The 13,987-nt window shown below is 40.9% G+C and overlaps 1 protein-coding gene across 3 annotated transcripts in view; it reads left to right on the top strand.

The window, feature by feature from the left end:
- micu1 (mitochondrial calcium uptake 1) overlaps window positions 1-13,987 on the top strand; it is a 130,017-nt gene that overhangs the window by 5,838 nt on the left and 110,192 nt on the right. Inside the window, exon 1 of one of the 3 annotated variants that reach the window (XM_072282650.1) lies at window positions 9,246-9,347. The exons of 1 other annotated variant lie outside the window; for it this stretch is intronic. The gene's annotated coding sequence lies outside the window, so the exon portion shown is untranslated. Of the gene's footprint in view, window positions 1-9,245; window positions 9,348-9,404; window positions 9,588-13,987 lie in introns of those variants that run through there. One more of the 3 variants, XM_072282651.1, reaches the window with a different exon arrangement.

Genomic DNA, 13,987 nt, shown 5'->3' with positions numbered 1-13,987 from the left:
GCTATGTTTAGCCACACAGTGGTGATAGTAGAGAGGGTATAGCAGAGGGCTGTACACCTGTGTTGATTGTTAGCAAGGAGGATTTGCTATGACTGATGTCTACAACTGTGGCCTCCTGATGAGGAAGTTGAGGATCCAGTTGCAGAGGCAGGTACAGAGGCCCAGGTTTTGAAACTTAGTGATTAATATTGAAGGGGTGACAGTACTGAATACTCAACTGTAATCAACGGGAAGCCTAATGTATATTCTGCTGTTTTGCTGCTGGAGAGCCAGTGAGAATGTGTTTGCTGTAGACCTGGTGCAGAAGTTGGCAAATTGCAGTGGGTCTTTGCTCAGGCAGGAGTTAATTCTAGCCATAACCAACCTCTCAAAGCACTTCATACAGGTAGATGTGAGTGCTATCGGTGTTCACCCTGCCTGCTTCCTGACTGATGCCATTTTGAAGCAGGTGAGAACCTCAGACTGGAGTATGAAAGGTTGAAGATATCCTTAAACACTCCAGCCAGTTGGTTGGCACAGGATTTCATTATCCAGTCATATGCACCATTGGGGCCTGACACCTTGGATGAGTTCACCCTCTTGAAGGATGCTAAAGAATCAGCCTCCGAGCCAGATCTGAGGGTCACCAGGTGCTGTAAGCATTCACACAGGTGTAACATTATTCTCCCTTTAAAGTGTTCATAAGGAGAGAATAACACCACCCCTGTGTGAATCCCCACAGTATCAGGCAAGCCAGTGTTCTCTGTCTTGGAGGCTGATGTCAGAAAATCCTTCAAGAGGGTGAACCCTCAGAATAACCTGAAACATTAAATGCATATATAAAACCAGAAAATTCTACAGGATAAATTCTTAGGAGAATTGGTACCATCGGTGGAGAGAGAAACAGAGTAAACAAACATATCAGTTCTATTGAACTGTCAGAATATCATCAGACTGAAATCTTAATTCTGCTTTTGTCTCAATGGATATTTTCAGATCTGTTAGGTGATTTTTTAGAATATTCTGTTTTTAATTTGAATTCCATGGGCCAACCAACATCCAATATACAGTACATCCAAATGTTATCAGATAACAGCCGATTACTCTATATGAGAAAAATAAAGGAATTGGAAAATTGATAGTTGCAATTGTACTCTTTCACTAAATATTTCTCACATGATATTTTCTCTTGGTTTTCCTCTGTTTACTTCAGTGAATTTTAAATAAGCTTTTCAGTGCTATGAGATCTATTCACCATTTAGGGGAAGACTTGAACAATAATATCTCATAATCTTATACATTTCTTGTTGGAAAAAAATCCTGAGTTTAACTTGCTTTAAAATAATTGCTGGTGCCCTTTTTGCAGCAGTCAAAGGGCTAATCAGTTTTCCCAACCAGTGAATTTGAAATGACCCCTAGAAGATAACTTTTCGAATGAGCATAACTCTTTGTTTCAGTCCAATTTTTGGCTACAAAGACTGAAGAAAAGGATAATTTTGTATGGTCATTCTAATTATTTTTCTCAAGCTTCTGAAGAATATGATTTCCTTTCAACTTATTATTTAACCTTCTTTGGTTGATTTTAAAATCATTACATTCGATCTACTATGCTGAATCCATTTCAGGTACTGATCGTTCTCAGTATAAGGAGCCTGACTTAATATAAATATCAAATTTTGAATATATTAAAACATTTCATTATCAGTGCTGAATGTTCTTTTGGCAGTATGTCCTCTTGGTGAGTATCTGTGATTTAATCCGTATCAATATTCATAATTAGTTTCTTTCTATTTTGATATTCTACATATCAAATCATTAGCCACAGATTTTTGGACATTAAAGGCTTCAAGAATATGGGAATCATATTAGAACAAGAGCTGATATTAGCTTTGAGTTATTGATGGACAAAGCAAATTTGAAACATTTTATTTTAATAACTGAAAAGTAAAAAATCTGCACAGGCCGGAAATCTGGAATTAAAACAGAAAATGTTTCAATACTCAGTGGGTTATCCAGCATTTGTGGAGAGAGAAATATATGTTTATATTTTTAGGAGGTCATTCAACCCATCATGCACATACTAATTACTATATTAGCTAAGTAATTCAACCAAATCCCACATTTTAATTGTGTTCCTCCTTCGATGTATCTCTTTGTTCATCATGAAAGTCACTATAGTATCAGTTCTATCACTTTATCTTTAACATATCACCTTCCTCCAGAATACATGGCTGATTGCTTTAAATTTGCGAACTCTGGTTACTGAACAATGAAAGTAATTTCTTAATATCAGCTCTTATCAAATGTTTCCTATCAGCTCTGAAAACCAGTGTTATTTTAAACTGACCACATACTTTATTCCACTGACAATAACCATTCTCTTCATGATTTCCAAGGATCTGTTCTTGTCTTACATCTAATTATTATAATGACTTTTCCACAGTAGATAACTGTGTATTAAAGGGCCAAAAGGCTACTTGCATCTGTTCTTCCTTGTGGGACTGTGGAGTGAGAGCGGGCAAACACAAAAACACACCCATCCTCTACAACAAACATAACCTAACACAGATCTGCCACAACTGCAAGAAGCAGTTATTTACAGCACAAAGAAATGTTGATTATAAAACAAGAATATATCATAAAACAAGGTGTTAGTAATGTGGAACTGGTGTAACAATATTTTGAAGAATGATGAAGATTGTGATCCCATATTGTAAGTACATACTCTTACTAAATAGAAATTCATATCAGTATTTTTGAAACCTTGCTAAACCTATTAAACCTCAAACAGTGCCTCAGTCCTGTCACACTTTGCTGGTTTACCACTTTGAACTGTATTTAAATACTAAAGTTCAAAGTAAATTTATTAGCGAAGTACATACATATCAACATATATTACCACAAGATTTATTTTCCTGCGGCCATTCACAGTAAATACAAAGAAACACAATAGAATCATTGAAAAACTATACACAACAAATAACCAATGTGCAAATACAAAAAATAAAAATAATGATAATAAATATTGAGAACATGAGTTGCAGAGTCCTTGAAAGTGAGACCGTGAAATCCTTGAAGTGAGCTCAGAGTTGGGGTGAGTGAAATTATCCATTATCCACTCTGGTTCAGGAGCCTGGTGGTTGAATCCAGATCCACCAACAAACAACAGCATGAACACAATAGATTCTGCAGAAAGCTGGAAATCCAGTGTAACACACACACACAAAATGCTGGAGGAACTCAACAGATCAGGCAGCACTTTTGGAGAAGAACAAACAATTAACATTTGGGCTTGAGACCCTTCATCGACTAAGAACTTATACTGGAGAAAAAAAACTACGGTGGGATTGACATTCGTAACAGAGAAATACAGCAAATAACTCTACATGGTAAAATCAGGAGGACCAGCATTGTGGGGCTGTGATTGGCTGAGACAACTACAACTTGACTGGAGATCTATCCGTCATTTGAATGCCACATCTCCAGCAATAGAGTCTATTAAAAACAAATTCAGAAAGGTCCCAGCAGTGTTCTGCGATGGCATTGAAAAACTCACTACACCCCTCCATCTGGCAGAACTGATCCTCACCCTCAACAATTTTTCATTCGACTTCTCCCACTATTTCCAAACTCAAGGGATAGACATGGACACCTGTATGGGCATCTGCTATGCCTCCTTCTTTATTGGCTATGTCCGATAGTCCCTGTTAGAAGCCTTCCCCTGTTATACTCCCCAACTCTTCCTCTGCTACATTGATAACTGCATTGGTGCTGCTTCATGCACCCATGCTGAGTTTGTCAACTTTATTAACTTCAACACTGCTCTCAAATTCACTTGGTCCATCTCTGACACCCCATTCTCCTTTCTCAATCTCGACATCTTTTGTAAACCTACTGATTTCCACGGTTATCTTGACTATTGCTCTTCCCATCCTGTCTCCTATAAAAAATACTACTCCCTTTTCTCAGTTCCTTCACCTCTGCCACATTCGTTCCCAAGGTACAGTCAGCTGTACCAGGACGTCAGAGATGCCCTCCAGAAAACAGGGTTTTCCTACCTCCACAATTGATGCTGCCCTCACCTACATCTCCTCCATTTCAAAAGCATAGTGCTCACACCATCTTCCCACTGCCTTAACAGTTCCTCTTGTCCTTGTCCTTACCTACATTCCCACGAGCCTCCACATCATCCTCCACAATTTCCAACATCTCTAAAGGGATCTTACAACCAAATATATCTTTACCTTCCCCCCCCCCACCCCACTTTCCACTGGGATCACTCCTTTTGTCCATTCAAATCTCCCCACTAATCTCCCTCCCAGCACTTATCCCTGCAAGTGGCCCAGGTGCTGAACTTGCCCATAAACCTCCTCCCTCACCTCCATTAAGGGCCCCAAGAAGTCCTTTCAGATGAGACAACACTTCACCTGTGAATCTATTAGGGTTGTCTATTGTGTCCAGGGATCCCGATGAGGCCACCTGTACATTGGTGAGAGCTGTTGTAATTTAGGGGACCGCTCCGTCGAGCACCTCCGCTCCATCAGCCACAAACGGAACTTCCCAGTGGCCAAACATTTTAATTCCAATTCCCATTCCTGTTCTGACATGTCGCTCCATGGCCTCCACTTGTGCCAAGATGAAGCCACCCTCAGGGTGGAGGAGCAACACCATATATTCCATCTGGGTGCCTCCAACCTGATAGGATGAATATCAATTTCTCCTTCCTGTAAAAAAAAATTCCCCTCCCCTCTTCTTCTACTCCCCACCCTTGACCTTTTACCTCTTTTCACCTGCCTATCACTTGCCCCAGATCCCCTCCTCCTTCCCTTTCTCCTGTGGTCCACTCTCCTCTCCTATCAGATAATGAGCTCACAGCGGGACAGACCAGGTGTGAATTCTTTAAACCAAGCAGCATTTATTGTGGTCACACCATTGACACACAAAATTTACACCAGTGTGTTGAGAAAATTCAAGCACTGGTGGATACCCCAAGGCCAAAGGACTTTTCACACTTGGGGTCCATTTTAGGATTCATCAATTGCTAAATCAGGTTCCCGCCAAACCTGGCTGCTGTGCCCCACCCATTGAACTCATTACGACAGATCGGGAAGAAATGGCAATGGACAAAGCAGTCTGATGTGGCTTTCCAAAAGATAAAGGAAATAGTGACATCAGACACTGTACTCACACGATGTCCAGTGAAGTTTGCCTGTGGCATCTTGCCTTATGGTATAGGTGCAGTCATGTCACATGTATGAGTGATGGAAGTGAACGCCCCACAGCCTTTACATTATATTCCCTTACCATTACAGAGAAAAATTACGCACAGATTGACAGAGGCCTTGAGTCTGGTTTGGGTGGTAAAACGTTTCAAGCAGTACTTGGGAGAAAGTTTACCCTCAGCACTGATCAGCCACCACCTGTGCCCATTTTCAATCCACAGAAGGGTGTTCCACTAACAGCAACAGCACAAATGCAGAGATGGACTCTGTTTCTTGGAGGCCACAATGACAACATCAAATTCAAGAGGACAACTAATCATGGAAATGCTGATGGATTTTCCCATTTACCCTTGTAAAGGAAATACCTGAAAAACTAACGAATGTGGACACTCCTCTTGATGTATTCTCCCCAACACAAATCGAAAATCTCTCTATTACAGCAGAGATGATCTGAAGGGAAAACATAAAAGACCCCACACCGTCTTAGGTCTATGTAGCCACCCAAAAAGGCTGGAATATGCAGCAGAAATTCCTGTTCTCCCATTTTTAGCAGTGTTGGGATAAACTTGCCTTTGACGGAGCTGTGGAGATTGGGAGTTGTTGTACCATTGAATATGAGAGCTAAATTGTTGGAGAAGCTACATGCTGGTCATCAAGACACGGTAAAAATGAAAGTGTTGGCTTGAAGCTTTGTCTAGTGGCCTGGGATAGGTCAATAGATTGAACAGCTTGCTCTGTATTGTTCGGGTTGGAACACGTCTAGTAGATGCCAAGAGCAGCACTTCTCCAACCCTGGGAATAACCTGCATTGCCTTGGCAGAGGATTCATAACCTGCATTTCCTTGACAGAGGATTCATGTGGATTTTGCCAGACCATTCATGGGCATAAATTTCTTGGTAGTAGCCAGAAGTGTTCTCAATAGCCTCCACTGCAGCCTTACACACTGTTAATCTGCTGAGGAGCCTCTTCTCAAAGACTGGTGTTCCAGAACACTTAGTCCGTGCCAATGGACCACAATTTGTTGCAGAACAGTTTCAGTCATTCCTGAAAATGAATGGAATAAGACAAATCTACACCAGGCTTAGCTGAAAGGTTCGTCCAGAGTTTGCAAGCAATGTCAACAGAACACGCTACACCAAGGGTTCCCAACCATTTTTATTCCATGGACCCCTCCATTAACTGAGAACTCCTGCACTACATGAACTCTGAATTAGAAGCTCACCAATTTCCTCCCTGCAGACCGCAATGCAGCACACTCCACAGCTGACAACTCACCAGCTACACTGTTCCTGAATCGTTCCTTGTGCTCACGCTTGGATTTCCTCAAACCCAATCTCAGGAGTATGCACAACAAACAGCTGAAACATATTGAGAGCTCCTCAAACAAGGAGGTTCGATGGGGACAAAGAAGTGATCAAAGGTGGGTACTCAGAAAGATTAAGGACACAACTGGACCACTCTCCTTCATGGTGAAGATCGCGTTTGATGTCATCTGGAGAGAACACATCGATCAGTTGAGAAGAGCAGAGACCATTGTTAAAGAAAGGTGTCCAGAACTGTCAGAACCACTTCCTGCAGTCCCAGAGTCAATTCCTACAACCACCTTGGAGCAGGCACCAGAACCTGGTATTATTTCACAGCCAGAAGACTCACCTGCCAAGCAGAATGATTCTCCTCGTCAGGAAAGACGTTATTCTGCAAGAACAAGAAAGCCTCTACAGCAATTAAATTTTCAGGGATGAATGGGACAATATAAAATTTACGATGCTATGGATGTCTATATAGTAGTTGTATTAAATGGTGTAGTGATTATGTATAAAAAATGGAGATGCCTTCTATATTGAGTTGGAGTTTGTAGCTAAGCAGGGTGGAGTGTTGTGTATTTAATATTTCAGTAACATTTGAGTAATAGTATAAATATATCGTTTGATTAAGACATAATTCATTACAGATTATATATAATAGTAGTGTATGAATGGCATACGTAATCACACCACTACATCTTTCACTTGAAGTAAAAACAGGAAGTACATGTTTATCCCAGTCTCTCCATGTTTTTCTTTCTCTTAATTTCTGGATTTACAGAACATAACAGTAGGAAATTGGATTAGACATTGGCTTTGTGGGAGAAGCTCGTGAGTGGTAGTAGATGGTCACCTCTCTAACTAGAGGTCTATGACCGGGGGTGTGCCAGAGGGATTGGTGCTGGGTCCATTGTTGTTTGTAATCTATTGGATAATGTGGAAAACTGGATCAGTAAATTTGCGGATGACATCAAGATTGGAGGTGTAATAGAGAGTGAGGAAGTCCATCAAAACTTGCAGCAGCATCTGGACCAGCTGGAAAAATGGGTTGAAGAATGGCAGATGGAATTTAATGCAGACAAGGGTGAGGTATTGCACTTTGGGCAGACCAACCATGGTAGGACTTACATGGTGAGTGGTAGAGCACTGAGGAGTACAGTAGAATAGTAGGATTTGGGAATACAGATCCATAATTTCTTGGAAGTGGCATCACAGGTAGATAGAGTTGTAAAGAAAGCTTTTGTTACATCGGCCTTCATAACCAATGTATTGAAAACAGAAGTTGGGATGTTAAGTCTAAATTGCATAAGATGTTGGTGATGCCTAATTGTGTGCAGTTTTGGTCACCTACCTACAGGAAAGATGTAAATAAGATTGAAAGAGTGCAGATTAAAATTGCAAAGATGTTGCCGGATCTTGTGGACTTGAGTTAGAGGGAAATACTGTCTAGGTTAGGACTTTATTCCTTAGAAAGTAGAAGTTTGAGAGGAGATTTGATATAAGTATACAAAATTATGAGGGGTATAGGGAAAATGCAAGCAGGCTTTTCCCATTGAGATTGTGTAAGATGACTACTAGAGGTCAGGGGTTAAGGGTGAAATGTGGAATGTTTAAAGGGAAAATGAGGGGGAACTTCTTCACTCAGAAGGTGGTGAGAGTGTGGAATGAGCTGCCAGCACAAGTGGTAGATGCAGGTTCAATGTCAATATTTAAGAGAAATTTGGATAGATACATGGATAGGAGGGGTATCAAGGACTATGGTCTGTGTGCAGTTCGATGGGACTAGACAGATTAATGGTTTGGCAGAGACTCGATGGGCCAAAGGGCCTGTGTCTGTGCTGTGGTGTTCTCTGACTCTATGATCTTACAGGGGCATAAATAACAAGGATGTCAACAGTCTTTCTCCCAGAGCAGGGAAGTCAAAAACGAGATTGGATAGTTTAAGATGAGAAGGGAAAGATTTAAAGCGGAGCTGAGGGACAATGTTTTCATACTGAAGATGTGGGTATTTGTCTTATTAACCCTTATTTATTCCATCAGCTGCAGTGTTATACTTGACCTTTTATAAGTCTTTTCCATTTCTTTTCCATTAAGGAATTCTTATTGCATGATGAACCCTGGTGAGTTTAGGGAGGTACAGGATTATGAGAATAAAGAATACTGCACCCCACCCTTGACATAATTGATATTTAAATGTTTTAAAGTCATTCAATTGGAAAGATGAGAAAGACATAGGCCAAATGCAGGCAATGGGATTAACTATACTAGGCAAATTGGCCAACATGGCAGAGTTGGGCCAAAGGACCAGTTTCTACGAGGCATTACATCAAAATTAGGCCATTTGAGTCTGCTCAGCCATTTCTTTTCCCTCTCAGTCTCATTCTCCCGCCTCCTCCCCATAACCTTTGATGTCTGAACTAATCATTAACTTATTAACCTCTGCTTTAAATATACCCAGTGACTTGGCCTCCACAGCCCTCTGTGGCAATGAATTTCATGATTTCACTACAACACAGGAGCTCTATATACTAATTGATTTTGCTCATGTAAAATGCTGCAATATTTCAAAATAGCAATTGAATAATTAAAGATTTGTTGGAGACTGCTCACGGCGCACGGTTGGCGAACATTGGCGAAAGATCACGCCTCGTCTCACCACTCCCTCGCCCTCTCGCGCGGCCCATGGGCGGAGCCTGCCCGCCCGCCGCACCTGCAGACACGTCTACGTGATGACGGAAGGGACGGGGCGTGGGTGACGTTGCGTGGCGAGTGCGAGAGATGTGCGGAGTCGCCGGAGAGCAGAAGGTGGTTGCTGTGAGGAAATGAATCGATGAGTGGACGGTAAGGGAACAGCATGGGGTGCTATATTTTGTAGAGTGAGCGGGCTGTCGCTCCTGGTGGGCGGACGGACGGAGCTGTCGATCTACGTCCTCTTTCTTGTGTTGTAAAGGAGTCTGGGGGCTGGGCAACTGCCAGTTACGTCGACGGTGGGATGGAATCCTAACGAAGGGTCTCGGCCCGAAACGTCGACCGATCGTTTCCACGGAGGCTGCCCGACCTGCTGAGTTCCTCCAGCGTGTTGTGAGTGTTGCTTTGACCCCAGCATCTGCAGAATATTTTGTGTTTTGGAGTGTACTCTAACCCAATAGCTCTAATATCGCTGAATTATATCGTGCAATGAGAATTCTGAACGACAGTGCAGCCACAGAAATGGAGGAGACTTTTGAAGGAGTATAAAACTACTGAGATGGACTAAATAAGCGTTATTACAAAACAGCGAAGACAGGGAAAGATTTTATAGAGCGTATAGTCAACAGATCGTGTTGTTTGGCCTCTTGAATATTTCCTGTTTTTAGTGTTCCTTCATCTACAGTAATTTGCTTTTGACTTGGGTGTTCAGAACTGATCTGCAGTTAGAAGAACTGACCTCAGTTGTTATAAATTATTTTCATAAATCTGGAGGGTGCAGAGCATAGGTTGTCCGAAGTAATAAGGAATTTGGTACTGGGACTGATTTCCCCTGTCTTTCTTTAATCCAAGCTTAAGGTTATCTAGTGAAGTAAGTCAGGGTTGAAGATAATCAACTTAAGAGAGTGGAGCTATTTGTTATTCGGTTGTTTATTCTTGGGCACTCCATAATATCTGGTGCTTAAAGTAAAAGCAATTTTATTAACTAATGACAGATAAATTGGATGTTAAGGTTCTGAATAAGCTGAAGTATTATCTCGCAGCTGCCTTTGGGATGATGAGGCCGTGAGAGCAACATTTGCTTGACAATAATAAAAGGCTTATAGAACTGTAGAGTCATAGAAAAGTACAGCACAAAACAGGCCATTTAACCCATCTAGTCCATGCTGAACTATTTAAACTGCCTAGTCCCATCGACCTTCACACAAACCATAACCCTCTGTATCCCTCCCATCATGTACCTACCCAAACTTATCTTAAATGTTGAAATCAAACTCGCATTCACCAATTACACCCCCCCACCACCTAGTGTCATTTAATGTACATACAATCAGTTTCTGTTTATAACAGTTACTAGTACATTGTGTTTTATAGGATTGCTTTTATATTTGTGTTCTTTATACTTTTTTTATGCTGCATCAGATCTGGAGTAACGATCATTTTATGCTCTTTTACACTTTTCTGTCCTGAAATATGACAATAAACAGTCTTGAATCTTTAAGACTTAACCAGTAGTATGGTTACAGTAAAATAAAAGTTAAATTACATTGGTTTAGTTTACCTTTGTTTGCAATGTGAAACATAATGTGATGTTCATAACACTCGAGACCTCTCATAATTGTGAAAGTTGTTAAAAGGATTGTACGTTTTGTATGTTCAAAGTCAAAACTATTCACCAGTTCAGATATTAATGCTTGCAGATGTGTAAATGGAAATACTCTTAAATAAGTTTCTTTTAGTACCATATTTTCGAGAATGATCTTGGTCCATAGCAGAGGAAACCATAATTATTTTCATTGATCATTTGCAGATTGCTTCAATCTTAAAGTAATACTTTTTCCTGTTAAGATTCATCTTATTTTCCTTCCAGAGAGAGAGAGAGAGAGAGAATGGATATTTCTGTGCAATCAATTATACACATTATCTTGAGTTGACATTGGGACAATTAGCTTGGTTTACTCTTCCTATTTATGTCTATAAGCTGATTGCCCCTTTAACCCAGTAGACCATTCGCAAAGTTCATGGAGAATCTGTGAGCTAACTCCATATATTCATTATATCACCATATCCCATATTATTACCAAACTGCAGAAAACTAGAATATACTGCTGAATTTAATGGGGGGGGGGGGAGGTGTTGTGAGGCCTTCCAAGAGGCAAAGAGTGAGCAAGCCTCACTCTTTTCCCCAGGATCCTCCAAGACAATCTTCTAACTCAGCGTTTTGTGGAGTAGAATGAGATATGCTAATATTACTTCCAGGGTTCATGGGGAACTTAATGATCGGCAGCATTAATGAAGAGGGATACTCAGTACCCTTATACCCAAGTATATTGAGGTTATGCAAATGTTTCTGTGCTAAACAATGTAATCTAAAAGCAATATTGCCTCCCAGAACTTCCCATCCCCTATCTCAGATAATTTTGATGATAACTGGTCAGAGAGTCTGGACCAATCATTGGCCTTGGGTGAACTGCCATGGTTGGCCCATTCAATGAGGCAAATAAAATGAGAGCAACAGTTTGCCATTTGAGCTGTATTTCAATCCATTAAGCCAGATCAGCCAAGATCTGCTGGAAATGTACAGAACCATAACTGGTAACATGTCAGTTTGCATAAGGAAGGATATCACCCATCTTATCTACAAGCAGAAGTAGGAGAGGAATGAAGTTAGAAATTGGTGACCGACCGTGTTGTTAAATGAGGCCATGTTCTCAGGCAGATTCTTCATTCTTCAATTACACAACAGTGCTGGAGGAGCTAGGGCATGCACCAGGACCTGGGTGAGGCGTAGAGTTAAAGAATTAATATATTGGCAGCTGTGCTTACAGTCAGTCATGGTAGACAACTTTATGAGATGCTTTTGGAGTTGTTGTACTTGATGTAGGTGTATCCCTTACTCTTCAACTGCAATATAGCAATCTCCCAAGATCTTATCACTCCATCTGAAGCTCAGAAATAGAGGAGAATACAGAATCTTGATGTCTCCAGAAAAAGAGTGAATATGCCAGTTGGATACCTTTGTGAGAGGTTGCATCAAGCTGTGGGCAAACTTCCGGTATGCAAATATCAAAACTCACTCTTTGCATTGTGGTTCTCCCTCTGCCCCCAGTGTCGCAAAAGGTAGTTCTTGCCATGTTGTTTTTGACTATCTCACATCATCTGTCCTCTTTATCCAGAACATCAAAGGACACAAATTATTTAGGCACTGGTCTACACAAAATATCATCAGAATCCTGTAGCAAGAAAGAGATGGTGGATCTAATGAGATGGTCCCCTGGTGGCAGAGTGTCTCATCACCAAAGCAAAAAGCACCAAAACTTTGGGATTAAACCCCCCTCCCCCCATCAACTGTCATATCAGTCTCTCTGCACTGGACATGAGACTGTTGCTCATCTCCTTAGCAGAAGTTCCTTTGCCAGAAAGGTCTGGGATGTAAAGCAGGCAGTCTTGCATTTTCATGCACAGTTATGCCGTTCAATTTCTGCTTTTAAAATGCCCCTTAAAACCTGTCACCACCCATTACTGTTTGTCTATTCAAATATTTACTAATGTGCCTTGGTGTGGTTAAATAACAATATTGCAAAGTGCTTTCGGACAATTTGCTCCATTAAAGTCAATGAATATGTACAATTATTTCAAAGATTAATACTAAGCTGTAGTACTATTGGGGGGGAGATCTTTCTCTATTCAACAAGTATATTTCTGAGTGCTTCTAAACATAAAGCAGTCACTTCATAATGAAAGAACACTTTGGTATAATTATCAGCACTATGAAGTATTTAAAGGGGAAAATAGCCATTTTATAATGCCTTAAAATTGGATAAGGATGATTAAAAGTATGCAGATGCATCAAAATTGTTCTGACAATGAGATTTTATTATTAGAAGTTCAGGGAGGAAGGGGGAGTTTAAAGGAAATGTGCAGGGGGATTGGTGCCTGGAACAGGTGGTAGAAACAGATATGACAGTGGTGTTTAAGAGGATGTCAGATAAATAATTTTGTGGTCAAGTTACGGCCAATACAAAGACAGAGTAAACTCTTCTCGGGTTTCTAGCTGGGTGCAGGTATCATACAAGTTTCGATACCTGTACTCAGCTGGCAGCCCGAGAAGAGTTTATTTATCATATATACCAGGAAAGCACTAGATCCATTATTGATAGAGGGGCAGTTAGTGTTGAGGAAGCGGGGAGTCTGCAGAAGGATTTGGACATACAGGTTTCCCCCGCCATCCGAAGGTAGAGCATTCCTATAAAACGGTTCATAAGCTGCAATGTCGTGAAGCGAAGAAGCAATTACCATTTATTTATATGGGAAAATTTTGTGAGCATTCGCAGACCCAAAAATAACCTACCAAATAATGCCAAATAAAACACAAAACCTAAAATAACAGTGACACATAATAAAAGCAGGAATGATATGATAAATACACAGCCTATATAAAGTAGAAATACTTTTCTGCAATTATTACTGCACTGTTCTCCGTAGCGCAAATCTCAAGCAAGCGCTGTTGGCAAAAACACGGCGCAAGTGCTCTCCAGTAATCTTTAAGCTATGAAGCTGCCAAATCATACCAAATAACACGTAAAAATACACAGCCGATATAAAGTAGAAATAATGTATGTACAGTGTAGTATCACTTACAGGAATTGGGAAGACAGCGCCGAGCACACTGATGATGGTGTGTTAGACTGAGTCGTCGCAGGTTAGGTGGTGCAGTGGTCCCCACCCTCCGGGCCGCCGAGCGATATATTGCCGCGAAGCATGCAGGGGTCCAGCAGTAGCCAGGAGGCATC

This window comes from Mobula birostris, chromosome 18 (genome assembly GCF_030028105.1).
Source record: "Mobula birostris isolate sMobBir1 chromosome 18, sMobBir1.hap1, whole genome shotgun sequence".
Classification (NCBI taxonomy): Eukaryota; Metazoa; Chordata; class Chondrichthyes; order Myliobatiformes; family Myliobatidae; genus Mobula; species Mobula birostris.
Note: the sequence above shows the minus strand (reverse complement) of the source record. Positions and strands in the feature narration are given on the sequence as shown.